General features: G+C 37.4%; 1 protein-coding gene across 3 annotated transcripts in view; it reads right to left on the bottom strand.

The window, feature by feature from the left end:
* The window catches only part of CDKAL1 (CDK5 regulatory subunit associated protein 1 like 1), a 392748-nt gene that overhangs the window by 31520 nt on the left and 337509 nt on the right, over positions 1–23719 (bottom strand). The gene's annotated exons all lie outside the window — the stretch shown is intronic.

Genomic DNA, 23719 nt, shown 5'->3' with positions numbered 1-23719 from the left:
GTGCTGAGTCGATACAAACCAAAATCTGACTTCCCCTGAAGTTCAAGATTCCCCACACAACACCTGAATTTACCTGTTACTGAGATTTGTAATCGTGTTTATAGCTTAACTTCTGCAAACCTAGGAGGGAGGACATTTAGCTAACATTTTTAGTTTGAGCCCAGCTCTACTTTTTTTTTTTTTTTTTTTTTACATATAAATGTGCCCTGGATTATTTTGAAACTATTTGACAAATGCATTCTGCAAGTTACAACTGTCCAGCAAGTTAAATTTACTCCATGCTTTTATTGCTATTTTAAGAATCAAAAAAGATTTCACATTTTACTCCAAACTTTTAATATCTCTGAGCTGCATTCAAGACTCTCCCCCTTCCATAAAATACTTCCATGTCATCCTAGGGGCAGCTGTTATGTAAAGTTTTAGGACCTCCATTATAAAGGCCATGTGAAGGAGCAAGAAGATGCAAGATGATTTGATTCTTTAAGGTACAAGCAGTAAAAGTGAAAGATCAGGATTTTCTCTAAGAGTCAATGGCAGAAAAAAATCCACGAGGAAATAAGAACAGCAATATCACAACTCTGTTGTGTGTACATATGCATATATATATACACGTCCCCATATATAACTCTCCACTTGCCAGAAAGACTTCATGGAATATCTCTTGCCTTCCTCTCCATGTACCTGAAGCACTCCCAAAATAAACCCTGGAGAGCAGGGCAGACAGTGACCAGCCCGCTCTCTGTAGCCATTTGCCATTCCTCTGAACAGTAAGGTGTGCTTTTTCTTTCAAGAAAACAGTCAATTCAAATCCCCAAAGGAGTTTTGCAAATACATGTCAAGAAAGCACTGGAGATAATGCCAGTAATAAGATTACAGGGAACATTTCCCTGAATGGAGAGAAGGACTTTTGTTTGTTTGTTTCTATGATATTTGAGTCCATAGCATTTAAAATCATAACCCAGTATCTGCTATAGCACTACAGGACCAAAGTCTCAGATGTCACACAATATTAAGAAAAAGAGGAGGATGAAATGTTAGACAGGAAACATGCATCCCCAGGGAAACATGCTACCACTGAAAAGCACCAAGGCCAATCACCAAGTCATGTCCTCATCTTGTATTCATTATTTATGGATACTATAACTTAGCAAAACCTAATCAAAGCAATACTGGGTCTGTAACTCATTTCACAATTGTTTTGTGATTCCCTGGTTGTCTCTGGTCATAACGCTCTGCCTTTACTGTCTCTATGAATCCTGCCTGTGAGGTAGTTTAAGCTACGTGTATTATCTTCGTACTTTCAGATGACAGAATGGCAAGTATGATATGCAAAAAAATTAAAAAAAAATAAATCAGAGGCAAGAAGAAAGGAACACCTGTGTTTGATCATTTGATATAAAGTGGTTTCTTCAGGAACACATTGCCAGTTCTTCTTATCTTTGATTTCATGAGCAAAACCAGTTCAGGTCTCCATGTCTCAGTGGGCCAGACAGAGCTTCTCTGGGCTCAGAATTTCTCAGGAATGGGAGGAAACCAGGAAGACTAAATTTGGCACACAGCATCAAAACCATGGCATTAAAACTGAGTACCAGGAATGCAGAGGAGCCAAACATCCTATACCAATTTACAATACATACATACATACACACACACATACACAAGACCAAGATGGCATACTGCAAGGAGTACAGGTAAAACCAGTAATTGCTCACGGTTACTCAATTTGTAGCCTTGGCCAAGGCTGGACTTACAGAGAAAGACAATATTCAGCTATTTGCAGACTCTTTTGCCATAACAACAGAAAAATTCCATTTAATGAGTTAGGCCACGGGGTATTCATGATCTATAAGACTAATTGGCTGCACATATTTGTAAGACAGAAAATGACTATCTATCCTGCATCCAAGTATAATTAAGTGTAAGCACACAGAATGCAACTTGGGTATTGAAATTTCTTCAAGAAGTGGAATATGTCATCATTTCTGGGATTATTCCCCTGGGATTTCTAAGTGCTTAAGTTTCACCTCTCTCAGAAAGAATTTAAATATGCAGAAACCAGACAGGATATCTAATAACAGTCATAATTATAATAACCTTTGATGATTTTTTTTCAGGCATGTACCAGCAGAAGTAATTCAGTATCTTATTTTTATTCCTAGCCTTTCATCTGCTTCCACAGGTATGCACTAGTTCCAGCTCTCAGGGAACTACAATTCTGACAAAAGCATCCGGAACTCAGGAAGCTCATCCCTAGCATTTCAGTTTGGAAAGACTTCTTTATAACCAGGACTTTTTTTTTCTTTACAGAGGATAGCATGAAAATAATAATGAATGACAGCAAAAAACTTGCCTGGCAACCTCCTCCATCCCAAGGCAGACTGGTCACAAGCAGAATTTGTTTTCATCAAAATTAACAAATGCTGCTGGTGATATCACTTCCTACACTGCAACAGTTACCAGGTACTTTGTAGATCTTGCAATTAGTAATCAAATCACTTACGAACTTTTATTTAACTTTCATTTATCCTATGGGAAATTCTGACATGATAGTTCTATAACACAGTTTTTCCTCTACTGAATACTATGAAAAGCAGTTTTTCCAGCTGGCTGATTTTCTAAAATGAATGAATGGTAAGAAATGTCAAACATGCTTCTTGGCTGCAGTTAAATTGGGTTTATTTTTGAAATCCAAACTGACTGAATCATATAAAACACAAGACTGAATTTTAAATTATCCAATAGTATGGGTACAAAAAACAGGCCCTGTTTACATGCTTTGATAGAATATTGCTGCTTAACCCCAACAATGGCCTGCTGCAATTATATTCAAATAATCCATACCTCTAATATTTTTTCTTTTAATTTATGAAAACTCTAATTGTTCCAGTTTGATTCATTATTTCTTACAGCAAGAGCATGTGGCACGTGATTTTCCTTACTGTTTCCTTACCGTTTTTTTTATCTGAATATTGCTAGTTTTGTTTTAAGAGTCTCCATTTGGCTAAAAAAACCTGAATATTAACAACCACTGTATTTCTAGACTTCTCTGATAGAAGGTGGCACAGTGCACATACAGCCATCCCCACTGATTTAGAGACAGTTGCCAAAGTTGCCTTCATGTTGAGTTCAATTCATAGTGGAATTGATGAGCACCTCCCTATTTGTGTTGAAAGAGGCTGGCTTGGATTCTGACCCCACTCCCCACACTGTGGAGCATACTTAGTACAAGGCTTGGAAGCCATACAAAAAGCTACTTTCCTGTATTTGTCATACAGGATATAATTTGTATTTGTTGCCCGTCATAAAGAGGGCAATAAAAATTACACATTGTCATAATTTATGTGTGTATGTTTTAGCAGATTATTCTGGTAAACACCCATATTTTGACCTTTACTAAGTATATCAACATTTAAGCAAAAGTAATTAGAAAGTGTTCTCTCCCTATTCTTCAGTTGTGGTCTAATTATTTAGAATAAATGTTACTAACTATGCAGATGCTGCGTCCTTCCCTATAAAGCAGAGACGAACTGCTGGACCTACTTGTTATGAATCACATGAATCCTTCTGTACTTAGAAGACAAATCTCTCAAAAATCATAATTAAGCATTCTCTAAGCCTTATAGATTGTAGGTGTTTCCTTCTGACAGTCAAGTCCAGGTGTGACACAGTCTCCCTGTAAAAAGTGCAAAGTTTATTGAAACTTATGAATGACATGGTTGCATTTTGATGATACCAGAGCACATCTCTTTCCAAACTTGCCTTTGTACTGCTTTTTTTTTCTGCTATTCAGCACTGCTCCTCCAATATTTAGGGTGTGTATGTACCTCCCTTTCTAAAGGTAGCCCTGGAAACAAAGAATGGACTTGTCTAGGAGTCCTTCTACAGAGTTGTTTGGTTTTTAAATGTTGAGATTGCAAAGCAGTAACATGAGAACAGTTCAGCTCCTGAGCATGACAATTTTAATGCCAGGATAAAAATACTTTTCTGGCATACAGCATAGACAGCTGCCACTTTACTAGGGCTTATGCTAGCTACAACTACTGTCCGGTTCCAGATGGGCAGGTGCCTCCTTTTTATTATGTTATGGTTAGTGCATAACCCTGTACAGAAATGCAGCAACAGAGTGACATTAATATTTAGAGTCCTATATCTTTTACATCATACAATCAGAATAATCTTTACAACATGAGTCCGGCCCATTTTACACCTGAGGAAAGAAACAGAGAACCTGACAACTCCAGCAACACAGAGTAAGGGGCAGAATTCAGCACATGCATTTCATGCATTTTTAGTTCCTTCCCCTAACCCTAGACAGCGCTGCTTTAGTCCTACACTTATTATAAGAAAAACAAAATTCTCAATCTCTTACATAGGATCACAGAGCTATGTATGAACTAGAAATAAATCTGTTAAAAGACAGGGGATATTATTGGTCCTACTTATCCATATCAGAATGTTCTGCATTAAAGTCCAGTGTGGCTAAATTTTACCATTTCACTCACTATGAGTCAATGTTTTTTCCTTATATTGCGCAGGTTTTTTGCAGCCTTGGAAACGGCATTGGGTGGTCGTCTTTGTATTTTGGAAAGTACTTAGCTCTTAAGTAGAGAACTTCAGAATCCCAGGTGAAAAACAGCCAGTGGTCACGGAAGTGTCTCATTTCACTGTCAATGAATACTGCTGGCTGTCAAATCACCATTACTAAGCTGCCCATCTTTAGACAAAATTGCAGGATTTTTGTTTTAAAAGGATTACTAAAATGTATGATTTACAGTATTTAAGCAAGCTGCTTTGTTTTAGGCACACATTCTTCAGACATACTGCTCTTTCCACAGCATTACTCAAGAATTCAGAATGGACACAGGCAACGGATGCCCACAGGACAAACTCTTTCAACCATTTTCCAGGCTGGCTTGAGGCTGTGTGAGCAGGAAGGATTAGGTATAAATTAAAGACAGCCAGCTCTAATAGTACACAATCAGCATAACAAAAAAGTGCCTCAAATCTTCAGCAGCAGGCAATGCAGCTCATTAAAAGCAAGTGAACACCTTTTCCTTGGTCCCCTTATGAATTCGTTGGCATAGCTACAGGGGAGGGAAAAGGTAGTGAGAGAAGGAGGCAAGAGATGGAAGTAGACTGCTTCTGCTTTCTTGGCCCATTGCTCACACTTCAGGGTAAATAGATCCTTTCTATTACTGCGCACCTGCATCTGACTGCTTCCTCTTGATTTGGTCTCCTGCTGTGAAAATGTAGCTTCTTCCAGCACATACAAACCCTGCCATGCAGCTCAGATGAAAATTACATTCAGAGATGTGAGCAGTGACCTAAAAATGACAACTGGTCCTCAAAATATCTGATTCCTTTTAAATTCTGTAAGTTTTCATTTTGCTTGTCTCTCCTTTTCATTGCCTAGAAAAGAGGTAATAGAAGTAGCATGTTGACAACTCTGTCCTGTCATCTTTCTAAATTTTATTAACTGTGTACAATATTACAAAAGGAAAATAAATTTCTGAAATGGAAGATAGATATTGCCAATTAAAGCTGGCTCTCTCATTTAGCTCTTTCTGTTGTAAACCTGGGCTTAAGCAATAAAAGTATGAGGTGGCAGAATCTGGTTTTATTCTAGATCCAGCACAATGTCGAAAAGGCACTCTGCCTGTTTCTTTGTGCTCTTTGAAACTCTGCTTCCACATGTGCAAAATCCAATTCTGACTGTTACACAGCTCACAGAATAGCGACCACAAAGCTGGAGAAGTTGCTATAGCAATATAAAATACTCCATGCAGAACTGGTATATTTGAGACTATCATGTAGCAAAAGCACTCCAGCAACTGCATTAACGTAATACTGGCAAAAGCCTCTCCCTTCTTTTTTTCAGGTGATTTAACAAAACCCATAAAACTGCGCCATACATCTACAGAAAAACTCTGAATGAAAAGATCAGTCCAAAATAGGAAGAAGAAACATCTGAGTAGGCAAAGTATGTTTAAGTTCTTCCTTTCAAAGCCAGAACAGTTCACAAGCAAAACAGAAAACTAGACAGTCTGCCCTTAAGGAAACTTGACATTTAATGTAAGTATAGGAAAATGCTGATCTTCTAGAATGGAAGATGGAGTTTAGAGGAATCTTTTAAATATATTAGCAACTTCCAGACAATTTGGCAATCACATGGATTCTGGTGGCACGAATAAACAAATGCCTGTGTTCTCCCATTTTTTTTTTATGGTTGGGTTTTTTTTTTAACAAGCTATGCCTGTGGAGACGAGAGGCTACCAAGCTTAAAAATATGATGGTCTTTGTTAGGAAAGGCCACCTTTTAACTGCTTCTGTGAAATTATTTAGAATTATTTAAGATTGGCTGTTTATGTTGGAAGCAATTCCTTAAGATATCCAGCATACTTCCAAGTGATTTAAGCACAATATGAAGTGGCAGTTGCTAAGGCAACAATATGCAATTCCTGTTTCAGTGATGTCTTTTAACAGCTGCATGAGCCCAGACAAGTACCAGCTATGGTAGAATTTATAAATCATCTCAGCAAATCCCCCACCAAATAACTTCTCCAGAAATTACTTTAGGAACTTGCAATACCAATCTGTTTTCTCAGAAGAAAGTCTTGTCTACACCTCAGAAAGAAAACTCCTCTCCAGTGGCTCTGCCAGAAGGGTGCTGATGTAGCACAGGCCAATGTAATACTGTGTTCAGCACAGATTCACCATCACCAGCTGTTGGAGAGAATCGCCAGCAACAATAAAAGGCCCTAACATAAGCGTGACTTTAGTAAATTGCAGGCAGAGCCGCACACTGCTTCCTCACAGACAGGAGAAAAAAGGAAAAAGCTGGGAGTAGATCAAAATACTGGATGCAAGAACACAGATCACAAAGTGAAGATAGCATTGAGACAAATCATGTCTTCCCTGACATGATATTGGAATGCCCACAGTAAGACTGGGTGCTCTTAGAATATATCTAAAGTCTGGTATTTTTTAATCAAATACACCAAAAAGACTGCTTCAGAAAGTTGGCCTTCTCTTCAAAATAGCAATATAATTTTTCTGCTCAACCTACAGCTGAAGCCAATGATCTCTATTAATCTCATCTGAGAATAAAAGAGAAGAAGTGATAAAACAGAAAAAACAAGGGTCCAAAATGACCCCGTATGCAAACCTAAGCCAACTCTTCCCCAAAATCCACTACAAGTTTTATCAGCACATTTAACAACACACAAAATACGTAACATAACATTGCTGCAATTTAACTGAGAATACAAAACAGTGGTGCTAACTGAAAGAGTCAAAAAAAAGGGGTATAAATATGTATCAGATTTCTTTTCAAAAGAATAATAAAACTCCTTTTGCATACATGAATCACAGGCTTCTGAAAAAAGCATGTGAACATCGTCAGAAGTTGATAATGTTAATGAGGATATGACAATGATATTATTTTCTTTTATTTTGAAGGTAGCCAACATATGATCAAAAATTACACACTTCAGGGGTTTTCTTCAATCTAAGGGAAGGCAAGACCCTAGAACTGCTAAGGCTTCTAGAGGCATAGTGCTGAATGACAAAAAACATCAAGGGCTTACAGAAGGACCAAAGTAAATGACTCATTAAAGAATGATAAATGTAGTGTGACTCCACGTTGCTTAGAATTTAATAGTGACTACTGACAAACTAATTGTGATGCATTTTAGTATTTTTAAGCAGTATTCCAATTATTTACACACAAGAAAGACAATAAAAAGAAGCACCTCTTCACTAGCATATTAGAATAATAATTCTGACCAATTCTTTACTATCCATTAAAGGAAGTTAACAGATCAGTTCAAGAAAATTGTTAAGATAAGTAAGTTCTGTTTTAGAAGAAAAAAAATTAGTATGGACTAAGTTTTTCTTTCTAACATCTTCTTTATAACCTACTCCATTCTCAAGGCTATGTATAAAATTATCACATAAATCTCAACTGTGTGATGCTGGATACACCTCAGCACACTACCTTTTGCATGACATCAGAAACAAACATATCCAATTAAAGGCCTCACTACTTTATAGACTATCTTCAAAAGCTATGCCACTGCTTGCAACTTTCTCCATTCAAAAAGGTCCTTACTTAGCCCAGACAACAAGAAATACTTAAAAGTTGGAAGACACAAGGTGTTCCAACAGTCTTTCAAACTAAGCAGTAACATCCTATGCTGTAGTTGAATTTTAACAAGACAAAAAGTGAAACAAGCTGTCCAATTTAATTGCAAGTGAAATTAATTATTGAGATGGATCAACAAGAAACACTACTTTGTGATGCAGGTGGTTAAGACAGTATTATAAACCTTTCCTAAAAATTACAGATGCTGTCAACATTTTGGTTGCAATTCTGTACATATATTGTCACTCATCAGACTGTTATGTTTTCACCTAGCAGGTTGCAAATCCCACACCAGGAATAATTGGTTAATTATCAATAAAACCAATACAAGGGTTTGGATACACGCACTAAACAATACGGTAGCTAGATGGGTCTGAAACTTCTTACAGTACAGAGTCTTTGCTAACAGAAGAGTAACAATAAAAAAAGATTCTTCAGCAATTATATGACAGATCTTTTTAACCCTCTGTGTGGATATGGCAAGGGGAACAATTAGCAGATTTAAGTGTCTTCAGTGTACATGAAAATGGGGATTCAAAGTGAGTTTTACACACTGCTCAACAGGCTTAAATAATCAAGAAAGGAGTGGTTCTGCCCGTCTTTACAGTCTTTGCCAACCATCCCCAAAGGCTGACAGCTGTGAAACAAGGCCTTAAGAATAAATGATCTTCTTGTGCCTCTGTGACAAAAGCCTGCACATACAAATAGAAAGTCCTATGTAAATCTAACAGTTCTCCAATGAAAAAAAAAAAAAAAATCAAATTTCTATTTATAGTAATTCCCTTTTGTAAGTAACCTGAATTAATCACAGTCAGAATACAACATAAAATCAGAGACATAGGAAACAAATCACTATTCATTAAATGAAATGTATTAATGTATGGGGCACACTAGGCAGAAATCACTGTTATATTCCTATTACTGCTGTCAATCCTGTATTCTAATGTTCTCAAAGCCAGACATATTAATGTACCAAAATTAACTGGAAATACTTGTGAGAAAAGTCCATACATTTGTTTTTGCCATAGCCTTCATTTGATCTTGGATCATACCAGAAGGTCAATATAATTTTATTTTCTTACCCTGCCCTTTTTCCTCTTCTGTGCTTCCTTCTTTCAGAGTACTATTTTCCCCATACCTTACTAGAATGACAAAGCTGAGGAAGACTAAACAATACTCCCATTCCTAAGAAAAACTCTTCAGTAAGTTTAGAATAAAAAAACAAAACCAGTAAGATTTCTCCGGGTTTCTTTCCTCCTTCTGTCTACATCTTACTGAATTCAAATCTAAAAATTTCAGTATGGTCAGAAGCAATGTGATCAACCATGAACGTTTTCACACTGTTTTTACCACCCAGCGGCATGCTCAGAAAACTCCTCCATCCAGCCCAACAGGAAAGTTACCTGTGCTGGTTTCAGACTCTTTCCAGTGAGCCAGGCTGGTAGCTGACAGCAAGAGACTGCCATATCAGGAGACAGCATTTCTGTGGTGAGGTGGTGAGAAGAAACCATTCCACGCTTTAGAAGGAATTGTAGTAACCCCTCCAACACAGCAGATGTTGCCTACTACCGCATTACAGGATAACTTTTTTCAACTTTGATCCATTTCATGCAAATTGAGCAGGGTCATCTTTTTGCCTAGCTCTTCCGATGATTGCATCATTATTTAAATTACATCAGTACAGTGCATAAATAATTACGACTTCTGTATTTTATCATTAATAAGCATACCTATCACAAACCAACACTTCAACTGTGATTATCATAGAATCATAGAATAGTTAGGGTTGAAAAGGACGTTAAGATCATCTAGGTTCAACCCCCCTGCCATGGGCAGGGACACCTCACACTAAGCCATGTCACCCAAGGCTCTGTCCAACCTGGCCTTGAACAACGCTGGGGATGGAGCATTCACAATTTCCCTGGGCAACCCATTCCAGTGCCTCACCACCCTAACAGGAAAGAAGTTCCTCCTTATATCCAATCTAAACTTCCCCTGTTTAAGTTTTAACCCGTTACCCCTTGTCCTATCACTACAGTCCCTAATGAAGAGTCCCTCCCCAGCATCCCTATAGGCCCCCTTCAGATACTGGAAGGCTGCTATGAGGTCTCCACACAGCCTTCTCTTCTCCAGGCTGAACAGCCCCAACTTTCTCAGCCTGTCTTCATACAGGAGGTGCCCCAGTCCCCTGATCATCCTCGTGGCCCTCCTCTGGACTTGTTCCAACAGTTCCATGTCCTTTTTATGCTGAGGACACCAGAACTGCACACAATACTCCAAGTGAGGTCTCACGAGAGCAGAGGGGCAGGATCACCTCCTTTGACCTGCTGGTCACACTCCTTTTGATGCAGCCCAGGATACGGTTGGCTTTCTGCTGTGAGTGCACACTGAAGCCGGCTCATGTTCATTTTCTCTTCGACCAACACCCCCAAGTCCTTCTCTGCAGGGCTGCTCTGAATCAATTCTGCCCGCCCTGTCGCTGTGCCTGGGATTGCTCTGAACCAGGTGTAGGACCTTGCACTTGGCATGGTTAAGCTTCATAAGCAACTTCATAAACTTTATCAGCAACTTCACCATGAAGTCAACATGAAGTTGGGCATATCCTCATAAGGCTTTTTTTTTAAGACCATAGATTGAAACCGTTTACATTTTATAAAGTGGATTTTGCTATATTCCATTAAGCCTGAATGCCAGCAGAGAGAATGGATTTTTGCTATATTTTGGAGGAATATTATTAATCTCTGAAGAGTACTTCTGATAAAGGAAATATCTGCACTTTCTTTTGTTAATGTATAACCAAGCACAGAATTTCCTCAGGCAGTATGAAATAACTGATTGCATTTGTATTTGAAGCACTTTGAAAAAAAATTTTTTAGCTTTTGCCATGAAAATTGTGACCATTTAATAAATTTGTCAAACATTTTCCCAAATTCTTTTAACCCGCAGTGCAGTGAGACAAGCCAATGTATGGGCCATAAGTGACCCGAAGGTCCTTCTAAAGGCAGAGAAAATGCTCCCAAACCAAGAACTCAGTCTAGGTTTGTCCCAGGTCTGTTCCCTTTTATCAAGGCCTGATAGTAAGGCAAGAGATATAAAGGCTTACGACTGCTAGTACTTAGCAATCCTCACCAACAGGAGCTCGACACTGATTGCTGAGGTCCAGTATTTACAAATGGCACGACCAAATGGGTCTAATTAAAATACAGAGGCAAAGAAGGTGAAGGGGCCTGGTAAGTTACGTAGTAATTTCTCTGTTGTATGCAGATTTCATTGCTAAGAAGAGGCATTTAGGACTCACAGGTTTATCTTTTTAGATGGTTGGCACTGGTAGTAATTGCTCACAGCTGATATTCTCTCTGTCCCAGAGCTGAAGAAGAGGTAATGCCTCACTTACTAGGAAATTATTCATAACCTAGCTTCAGCGAAGAAGAGGTTAGCCTTTCAGAGAGGTTGAGATGAGTTATGTGATCCAAACTCAAGAGAGCATGAAATACATGCAGAACCTGGGAGAGAGGATATGCCATTTAATTTACACAAAGAGAAAGGAGATTGAACAAGGAGAGAAGGTGGCAACACAAAATCTATTTATGAAAGAAGCGGATCAAGTAGAACAGACTACCTGGAAGGGCTTTTTGCGAAATATAGATCAAGTAGCATTATCTGCTCATACTTCAGGTTTCTCATGCATCAAGTATAAATTATTGCATGGAAGAGAACATGCTTTCAGAATCTGTTTATTGAAGAGAGTCAGGCAGAGTTAGCTGCACAGCTCTCAGAAAGAATCAGCTTTAGGCCTTGTCACATCAATGATTTATAGGGTGACACTAGGGAAATCAATTAAGCTCTCTATGCGCCCCAGTTTTCCCATCTGTAAAATAGGGGCAAGCCGTTATTCAAGCAGAGTGCTTTTTCTATTTAATAGCCTTTCTTCTTGTGTTTGGGCGTTTGTTATTTTGCTAGTTTCTACGCTAGCAAAAAAATTAGTCTTATGTGGATATATTTTTTATTTTAGCATTAGTATATATACCTGTTCCTGATTAATTTTAAATGTTTTGGTCTTAAATAACTTCATAAGTACTACAATATTTTTAGCAGCAATAGGAAAAACATGGCACACAGTGTGAAGGGAACATATATTTTCCCTAGAATATGGATCCTTGAAGAAGCAATTAAAGAAATCTCATGGTAGCCATAGATAGAAAGTCCAAAGACAATGAAGTCAGTGAACTGTGAAAAACTGCTATTTATTTTCACTTTAAATTGTTTAACAGTTTTGCTGCATTTTAGCACTTCAACATTTAATGATTCGTTGAAAGAACAGCATAGAAAAAAAATAATTGCCAGGATACAGTCTAATCCTCTAAGGCATCATGGAAAAAACACATAGTTGTCCTTGTTGCATAGATTTTCTTTGTTCTCTGGTGTCCAGAGAGTATGAAATTTACAAGTCAGCAGGAACATCTAAATAAACACCTTTCTGAGGTTTTAGCATGGGAAAGAAAAATCATTCTGAGACAGTGGCACTTTTCCTGTTCTTAGAGACTTAAAATGCACAGGCCATTTGGATATCTGCAGACCACAGCTGCCTTCACATTTATACATAATACACTGCTTAAAAAATAGGGTAAAAGATGGAAAAAAAACCCCACAAAAACAAAAGGCAAGTTGTTCAGAAGCACGAAGATCTAATTATTTATGAACATCTGTCAGAAGGGCTTCTATTTATACAATGATTTTGCCTGTATCAGGAAACTTACCCTTTTGCCTGTAGAGGTAGTAATACATTTAACTTGTAAAGCGGGAAGAAAACAGCTGAGAAAAATGTTTTAAAATACAGTTTCAGTATCAAGTGCTGCATTGTCTTAGGAGGAGGCCAGTGAGAATGAGATTGGCAGATACAGTAATAAGGTTTTTTTCTGCCCCTGCCACCTGAGCCCTCTCTTACATTGTGACTTGCATGAAGGATAATGCGAGGGCATCAGAGTCCGACTCCAACCCTTCCATGATTTTGAAATTCTCCAGCAGGCAGCAAAATTTCAACAACCAGGAAGGACTGGGAGATTAATTTAATGTGTTTAGATACTTGTCTTGCCATTGCAAATGTAATCTTCTTACTCAGGACACCTCAGCTGCCTTGGGCATTAGAAAGAAAATGATTATTCTGCCATGCATGGAGTGGTGCACAGGACATTCACTGAAAATTGAGAGAAATGATGGTAAAGGAAACTTCAGTTTGTGGTTAAGCTGAATTCTCGGCAAATGGCAGATGACTAAACTGGCAAATCGTTTTATCATTGCAGTTTTTGCAGTGATCTCAAATCTCTCTGTTATCTGCTTGTTTTTTGGCTTGCTTAACACAGAGACTGATGATGAGTGAAGCAAAAGATTTAGTTTAAAGGTGTCAGCTAATATCTACAACAGAGCTGCCACTGCTCGTCAAACTGGCTTTACAGATAAGAGTCGTCTGCTCACCGGGTGGCCACAACAATATTATTTGAGAAAATATCTTTAAGTGTTCATATTGGCAACTGGGCTACAATATACCATGCATGTGTCCAGAAATGTTATCTAAAGTCAGGGAGAGGTTAACAGGAAATATGTACGCTTTGTATACAAGATACTATTCCAGGAGAACACTGTGGCTGGGTGGTCTGATTTAAGCAAACTAAATCCAGTCATGTATCATGGAGCTGCCGCCTTTTTTATTTTTTTTTACCTTAACACAGATAATCCTTTTAGCTTTGTTGACTATAAGGTACTTTCTGGTTTTAATCCTATGGCACTGTATTTTAAAAGAGAAATAACAGGTCTCCGATCTTTGTAGACTTCCACTTGTTTAGTCCGCTTGACTCTAGACCATCTTCCACAGGTTGCTCTGTTCAGCAACCACTCTGTCTCCTTGGCCAAAGCCTGTTGAAATGTTGCTGCAGCACATCTGTCCAGTGCAGTTCTACATATAATAGCAGCAGTGTAAGTTACAAACAAAGCCAGTTTTGAGTGTAATCCAGGGACCACAAGTATGCAGTTGACCTGGTGACACTATATGGCCCTCCACAGTTCCTGGTTACAACAATACTGTATTGCATTTCCCACTGCCCCAACTGAGCACACTCTGCTTGAAGATGCACTCTGAAACTCACCAATTATTTCTGAGCTCACTGTTAAATGCAATTCTTAAAGTACTGTGTTATTGTTACTGAAATAACAGACCACATAGTAAAACTGAGTTTGCATTAGCCATTTGAGTTCCAGTAACATTTCTGTTGTTTAGGATAAGGTATCTCAAGTAACAAAAGCCTATGTTTTCACAAAATCCATCTGAATGAAGATCAAAGCAGCACCTACTTGTTTTCCCTTCTCTCACTGTTTGAAATTGATTTCTGTTTCTTGAGTATTTGCTTGAGGCAGTTAAAAATAAATTATCAGTTTAAATAAACAATTTGAAAAGAAAAATACTTAGGATTTCCATATAATTTGAAGAGAATTTGAAGAGAAACCCCCATAATTTAAATTAATTTTAATTTTATGAGAGACTGATGAAAAAATCAGCAACTTTCCTACGGATTATTTTCTTTATATGTTTGTTGTATTTTCAATATTTTACATTGCCTATACCTGACACTTTGATTACATAACAGATACTCATGATCATGAATTTACTCTAAAGTAATCTATTTAAGAAGGACATTCTATACAATTACTTGATTTGAAGAATGTAGCATTTCTCAGTACAACTGTCTCAGAGCTGCACATAAGCTGTGCATATGGATGCAATGGCAATAAATCAGACACGAAAATGTGACACTTGAAAGTAGACAGATTGCTTCTTCACAGAATGTAATACCACATACTTCCCTGCTTTCCTAGAATTCCACTGACAACTTAGAGCTTTTAGAATAATGGGTTTCACACCTTGAACACATGCCACAGAAGGCTGAGGGAGGCACTGCACACGATTTATTATATAGGCTGGAAACCTAAACATTTGGTTGCATCATATGAAAGAAACACATGCTCAGCAGATCCATCTGACATTTTCACACATACTTCAAAAGATCTCTTCAACTTCCTCATGATTTCATTCTACATTTAGTTCATTACTAAGTCCTGCAATTGTAGAACTAAAATTAATCAGAATCCCATTTACTTTCTGAAGAGCACTCAAAAGTCTATGATTTTAAATTAATTTATGCAAAGAGAAAAGCTCTTGTCTTTGTAAGTATAATTCCAAGCCATATAAATCGAAAGCAAAGCTTTAAACCCGTAATGACCCCTTTTCCATCCAGTCTTAAATGGAATAATTATGCAGTAACTTCCATTCCATCTAAGTACATGCAGCAGTGATGGGTGTCTGCTTGCTGACTAAACCCTGAAGCATTTAATTGACCTGTGGGAGCTGATTATTGCAAGTACAGTCATAAGGCACAGAAGCTATCTACTTTTTACTAGAAGAAATCTTTCAAAGTAATTAATGATTTTGGTAATTTAAAAACATTATGTGCAGCTATTCGCTATGAAGAGACTTGAGCTGCAGTCAGCAAGCCTGCTACAGATTCTTAAAGATAATAAAATCTGTAGGTGTACTCATTTGGGATATAAATTTGACTCTTTAGAGTAATGGAACAAAAATGAGTCATTGGCCAAGGGCTCAGTTCAGAACTCATGAATTATCTCTGGATTTTCCTGGAGAGACTGACAGTAAGGCATCCCTCACTGAATTTGCTACAATCTGGTATTTGCTATTTATATCCCAGCAGTAGTGTTAAGAAACTTGCTAACCTTGGTATGAAAAATGAAATTCATACAACTGCAAACAGAATACGTGCTGTTTCAGATACCCTTCAGAAATGCATACAAGAATGGCAGTCTTCTTGAAGCATGTGTTCAAAAGTCACGAGACTGCTGCCCATACAGAGAGATCGTGGCCTTTACAGTTAACGTACTATAAACGTACTTGCCTTGGTCAACCTCCACTGCAGATTCCAAGTGGATATATAATTGCTGGGAAAGTAAGTGAAAAAAACTTCATACTAAAAAGTCATGAGGTGTAACAAGAATAAATATGAGACATTTCTTTAGAAGTTCTCTTCTCTTTCAAGTACAGCAAAATAAAGTACTGTGTCCAGCACTTCTGATTAATAGATACTGCTTCCAGAATACAGGAACCAAAAGCACCTGAATGTTTTGTTAGCATCTTCAATCCGCAGGTGATACTGAAATCCTCCTCAGCTAGACATCTCAAAAAACTAAGAGAAATTAAAAAAAATATTGGACTGTTAGGAATCATGGAGACTTTATATAAATAACTGTCCTGCAAGAAGGACTTGAAAAATTACACATGTAAAAAAAATCACAATTAAACATCCAGTCACATTACATAGCGCTTAGCATATTCGAAAATGAGTATTACTCGTTTTTCTACCTACTAATCCACCTAAAAAACTATCAAATTCTAAAACATCTTGGAAGAGAGGAGAAAGGTTGATGGCAATTTTCAAAAGAAAAGCAAGCTGCTCCTTCCAAACAACTTCCTCTGAACCAAACATTTAAAATAGCTGAAAAAAGATCCGAAGGTCATTGAAAAGCCAGTTCAGCAGTCCTCAAGGGATTGCCTATCCTTTGTCACTAAAGCAGACCTTCAGATGGAAGCTGATCATCACAAGTGGCTACTTAACAGGTAACACTAACCAGGGGCATAGTAGAATAACCCACGCTAACACGGGCACAGTAGAATTCAGATTATTAGAACTCATGCCTTACAAAACTGAGCATGCTCAATTAGAAAAAGCTGAGCTGAGCAGCCAATGGTTTTCTTTTGAGTAAGGGGTGGGATGTGGGAGGGATGGGTATGGAGGGTGGGTTGGGATGGGTATGGAGGGTGGGTTTGTTGTTTTGCCTTTTTTTTATTTGTATTTTTTTAATAGCTATCAAAAATTAGGGGCGAAAAGCCATGAAGTACAATAAACATGTGATGGCAAAGCACTTCATTGCATAAATCTTCTTAGAACAAGATTTTGTATATGTACTTTGGGACAAGAATATTGGCATGCCCTGGCAATGCAAGAATTGTTTATAAGAGACAAACTGCAATATCTCAGGTTTGTTGTAAGCATCAGATGGAAAACTTCAGCTATCAGTTACATGTCCATCTTTACTTAATATATTCATATATTATCTGGAAAGGAGAGTAAGCAATATAGTACTGAAATTCATGGAGGAAATTAAAATGGAGGGGATATGCAAATACTAGTAAGAGAAAACAAATTGAACTATGTACAGAAAAACAAGATCCCCTTTTGAAAACGTTAACTAATCTATTTGGAAAAATGTAATCTGAAACACAGATGCTCTCTGGGAAACTTGGAAAGCAATAATGCTGAAAAGGATTGTTGGGAGAACAGAACACTGGACTTGAATTTGTAACATGATAACACTAGTGGAAAATAACACAGGCCTACATTATATCAGAATAAATATGCATAGCATTTATATCATGAGTATAGAACTGAGCCCTTGAGCCTAAACATTCCTTCAGGGCCCTGGAAAAGAGAGTTGTATTTTCTTACACTCAAAACCAAAACTACTAACTCTATCTTGCCCCCCCACCTCCCTTGTTGAAAGTTTTACTAAATTAAACCTACACTAAAGTAGAAATGTCTGCAATTTTGTAAGGTTTATTTTGCCTCTACAGAAGAGAATAAAATTAATAGAAAAATGGACAATCAATCAGATGTGAGCAATGTTCTGTTTTGTGGTAACTGGACCTGAGCTAATGCCTTCCTTTCTAGATGTAAAAAAGATTTTGGAAATCTGAGTTCAACAATTAATACTGGAAATGTGGAGATGACACATAAAGAAGAGAGATCACAAGACTGATAGAGACAAGGAAAAAAGAATAACAAGAAGCAATGAGGCTGCACAGCACCTTTGGCAGACAAAGCTGGGCAAAACCACCTGTCAAGGAACTTCACTGTATGGGTCAGTTAAAATAAGACCAATCAAAATATTAGAAATAACCTCTTTTAGGTGAGAAATGGATGCTTAATCCCAAGACATTCTGACCTCTCTTGCTTAGCCTCACAATTTATGTGGAGTGGAAAATGTAAAAAAACCTTATACTGTTATGTAAAAATAACAAGCAATATATTTTTTGGCTTTTATATAAGAGAAAGTTTGGCAAGCATAAAGCAGCAATGAGATGGGAAGTTGGTGTTATGTGCTCTTTTTTAATGGCTGATCCTTCAATATCAATGCTTCCCTTTTAACCTTATCTTTCAAAGAAATAGTCATAAATGAGGCTTGTTCTGCATGTGCATTACACATACAGTTTTTCAGGCAGTACTGGTTCATATTCTCTGATGTGCTATGAATATATTGTTGGATGACAGGAGCTTTATAAAATGTCAATCAAGCAAACTATTCCAACTTTTAGATCATATATTCATTCAGCTGCTCAGACTATAATAAGTGTAGTAGTGGAAGAAATACATATTCTGGCATTTCTAGTGCTAATCTGCTCATCTGCAGCTGCAAAAGTCAACTTTCTGGATTTCAGGGGTAAAGGGAAGATCTAGTCTAGTATTTTTCAATCTGACATTAGCCAGCACTCAGACAATGAAAGGTTCTAGCAGCTGGAGTTGCAATTCGGATTCACTGAAATGTTACTGAAATAATTTGTAAGAGTTACCTTCAAGACAAAGTATTCTGCCCCAGCAACAACCATCTGTATCCCCAAGATACATATTTTTACACTTTAGGGAGTAGCTAACAATGATCCTTTGTTGGCAAAAGACTGCAGCCACTCTTGAAAAGTTATTTAAGCTACAATTAGTTTTGTTTACTCTTGCCAAGTCTGCATTCACCAACTGTCCTCTAGCCCAGACGACAAGTAAACAAAGGAATATTTTGGAACTTCTACCTGCTTGTAATTCATTTACTTAAAACCGCCTTAGCACTAGCCAGTATCAATACTATGCTGCCATTTTTCTCATTTCAAAGACAGAAAAGCTGAGACACAGGCTGAGAACAAATGTCTAACACTTAAGAAAAGACAGCCCAGATACAGCTTCCCAAGCTTTTTACTCCATAGGTGTGCTAAAAACACAGGCAATCTCTGCATCCAAAGACATTTGTTCTGTACCCAACAGAATCATACAGTAGTTTGCCATCCTGAAATACTGAACTACTTGTATGTCTCACTACCCAAAACCTGGGTCTCAGCAAGCCTTCTGAAGATAAACAAAGAAGTTCTTTCCTATCTTTTAATATCAGTCCTTCTAATGTATTTAATAACAAACCATAATAACTAAAAACATTTTCAGAATATCTGATATGCAGCTGAAATTATACTAAAAAATCCATTTACTTTGAAGGCACTGGGGAAAAAAAATACAGCCCAAACACTTTGAAGTAGAAAAAGGGACACGTTAACAAATAAATAAATTACTTAGGGATTGCCTGATTTCTCTCTTAATTGCATTTCTTAATGATCAAGCTTACACATAACTTCAGGGAGACTATCTGAATGCAACGATCATTTAGCTGTAATAATAAGGCCAACATAAACCTTTCTACATTTCTTGACCCATATCCACACATTTCAATTCAGTCTGTGTCTAAACAAGACATGTCCCTGTCAGTTTATGTTCACAGTTCACCCTCATCTTTAACCTTAAAAATCTAATGAGAGCTGATAACCTCTCTTCCAAGTCAACATATATTTCACTGGACTGATCCAACCCCTGTGCCTTTAATACAACCCAGCTGCAGCTGGTTTCAAACTGCTTGGAACCTTGGAGATCAAAGTTTGATGAACCCCCGTCATTCTCACAAACAATTAAAGCCTGTGAAGAGCATACCTCAGATTTCAGAAATAAAGCAACTGAAATGAACAGATTTGTTCCTTAGAAAACCATGCCAAGCATATTAAGAATGCTAGAGTAGGTACTTCCAATTAAAACGAATAGATGCTTTCAACAAATGATGTACAATCATCCTCACAACAATTTAATTTGCTGAATCTGCAAGGCAACTGATACTCTTCAGAGATTATATTGATGGAAATTACTACTAATACTTTGGATGCATAGCATGTGGCTGTGCAAAGTAATGTGATATTCTGGATTAGATTCAGAGTTTATGTATATGTGTGAATTGCTCTTTTCCCTTTCTAAATTATCACTCAGTATGTGGAAAACTGACATACTGGCATAAAACACGTACAATAATTTGAGGTTTCTCTTGTCAGCCAGATACTATTTATCATGCTACCTTTCATCAGTGCTCAATATACCACAGAGTTTTCCTAATAATCACAAGGTTGGCCTTCATCATCCAACAGAAAACACCTCCTACCTACATATTTTGATTGCAGCCTAACTAACCAAAAAGCATGACTGCCAGGACCTGAAACAGTCTGATAACATAAAGAGTGAAGCAAGCCTCCATCAAAAGTACTTCAAGAAAAAATCATAAATTAATCTGTGCAAACAATTCCTCTCTATCCTATTTGAGGCTTTGTAGGCAGGGTAGACATTTATGTGTTCAATTAGCAAGAACGGTGTTTTGTATTTGCTTTTGCTTTTAATTGAATATTCTTTTCTGTAACCCTACAGTTAAGACTTTTTCTTATATGATGACAACAAATGCAGTCCTTACAGGTTTATTAAGTCCAAAAAATTCTTCTCGGTGATATATTACACAATCTAATTAAGATACATTGAAGGCAATATCAGATTTCTCCATAACCAGTTTTACAAATGTAAAATACTTTTGTTTCCTGCTACCTTCTTCTCTAAGATGTATCTCTCTGTGTGTGTACAACTTAGCAGCCATAATTTGAATTTGCTTTGCCTTACATATATGCACAAACATGCACACAGAGGCATGCACTCTAAATCCCACACTGAATGTGTAATTCTTCATCATCTCCATTTATTTATGATACTGTCCTGGAAGACCAATCACTCTTCAAAGTAATTCACATACCATATGCAAGCTCCAGTGAACAAAAAGAACACCCTGAGAAAACAGACAAAAAAGCCTGGCAAAAAGCACATTATATCCTTAAAGGATCACCATGTAGCAGAAAGCCACAAAAGAGGAAAACAGGTACATCAGGTTCTTGTGTGCTGAACATTATGGATGGCCCTGATCCCCCTCTTGCATGCTATGCAGATTCAGTCACAACGCAAGAATGGAGTTGATCCAACAGACTGAATAGCATGTGTGACAGACCAGTTCCCTCTTCCAACACAGAGGACTTGCACAAAAAACCTGCACACACGTTAGTGGACTTCTCCTCCAAAATATTTCTTCTCCATGCAACAACTGAAACACAAATAATTAGTTAGATGTAGCAAACTGAACATCTGCAGAAACACACTTTGCTCATAAACACAGCGCGTTGGCTGCTCTGTTCACACATCAGGCAATGATCTGTGACAAAGTGGGCTTTAGGTGGAAATTTTAATCCTTATATGAATTCCTTCAGTTAAAGCGAAGGAGCATATGCTGTGGGACACCTAAACTCCTGATATTCTTGACATAAATGACAAATTACACTGTTTATTTTTTCTTGATTTATATGCTGGAAAGTATTTTATGTGTTGCTAGTGTGCTGTTTTGACTAAATTTTGGAATTGGTTTCCTTGCTAAGGATCCATAATAGACAAAAAAAGCAGCAAGAGCAAATCTTACCACATAAACTTTGGCAGGAAACAATTTCTAGCTCAGCAATCTCTACTCAGAGACATGTGTACAATGAAATCCTTATTCAGAATATCAAATATTTATGAGTATCAGAAGTTAACATGCTCATCATTTATACCTTTCGTCTGGTATAGTTTGATACCCCACAAATTTTCACACTATAGGAAGGCAAAGTTTAATTTTAATGAATGTAGAAAGAAAATAGAATTATTAGTATACACCAGATTTACTTAGCTCCTTTTTAGAGTGCCAAATCACATTTAACTGTGAAATGTAATCTTCCTCTGTGTTCTCACATCTAATTTTTTAATTTTATGGAGCCTGAGAATTAATAAACAAAATATTACATTTGTTGAATTCTTTTGTATAATGCATTTCCCATACTGGTGATGTCTAAGAAGTTGTACAAATGACAAATACAGAAAAAAGTGCATCTTTGTCATCTCTGAAACTGTTATACTAGTGGAATAACTCAGAATTTTGTAAGAGAACCTCTTATGTTAAACTCTGAGCTCAGATCTCCAAATTGAAGCTGTGCAGCAAATCAAGATCCTTAATGAAACAGAAACTTTTTTGGTTTTGTGTTGAGAACACAAGCTCAAAAGCTATGCAAATCAGGCTCTACAGTCATACCATATACTACCAAAGAAATTTTAAGGTAATTCTTTAGATTCTAGTTTCCAAATCTAATTTTACTTCATTCTTCTAAGTAAATAGCTGCAGTACAGTAGGGTGTATTACAGATATCACTCTTGGGAAGAGTCCCTTTAATAACCTCAGTAAGAACCACATGACACATTTCTAAATCTATCTCCACTGAAGAATAAACTCATTATAATCAGTTCTTAGTTACTTTTAGGTAAAGGAATTGTCTGAAACACTCAACAACAAGCACAGGTTACAGTCAGATTCTGTTTATACACATCCACATACAACATGGTCATATTAGTCCGGAAACTTCAAATTCAGCCATGCTGTCCCTATCTGCATAACCAAGAACAATTTGGTAGATCCTTCAAGCCACAGATTATTGAAGTCTAGAGAAGATAAACAAGTCATCCGTTAAGTGCCTTTCTGAGACTCAACATATTACAGTATTTCACAGCAAAAAACACAGACAAGTTGCTGGGCAGGGATGCAAAACAGTTTAACACTTACTGTAGGCACAAACACTGTTTTCAGGTGCCAGCATTCAGGAGGTAAGCTGCTGACATGGCCAGTGGAGGGAGGCTGAGTCAGAGCCTGAGTGAGTCAGAAGTGTGAAGAAGACGATTTAATGAGAAACCTATGATCTTAGGAGATCCTTGAAGGCATTTGGACATTTTTATGGCAGAAGTTCCATACATAGAGATGGCTAGAGAGGTATATACTGCTAAAAATGGACACGTGAATATGGATAAATTCTGTACACATGTAAATTAAAGTATTTTTTTTAAGTGCATACACCCATAGGTACACACCATTAGGTTAAAGCTACAACAATACTGAAACTTCAACACTGTGGATTCCCACCGCTGGTTCTCAGCTTGACTGGATGATTGAACAGACATTCCAGTTAATATCATCAGAAAAAAATGAAAAAGGTAGAATAAGGCAATACAATAAACCTGAACACTTTAGAACAAAAGCTTCTGTCATCTAAGGGAAACCACTATGTAAACCTGTAAGTGGAGAGAGAAAGCGACGCTAGTACACACCTAGCAAAACAGTGCAGTTTTATGCCGTCACACTTTGGAACATTTTAGTAAAACAGACAACAACAGCCCATCACACGGGAAGTCAGAAGATTTAGGAAACCCACCAAAATGGCTGTGAGCAAGAAGGATGAAATCTGAACCCTAACAGAAGGCACCACTGCAATGCAGT

This window comes from Pezoporus occidentalis, unplaced genomic scaffold, assembly GCF_034315485.1.
Source record: "Pezoporus occidentalis ecotype Australia unplaced genomic scaffold, CSIRO_AGI_Poc_V1 ctg2, whole genome shotgun sequence".
In the NCBI taxonomy this organism is placed as follows: Eukaryota; Metazoa; Chordata; class Aves; order Psittaciformes; family Psittacidae; genus Pezoporus; species Pezoporus occidentalis.
This window is presented reverse-complemented; position numbering and strand designations above follow the sequence as displayed.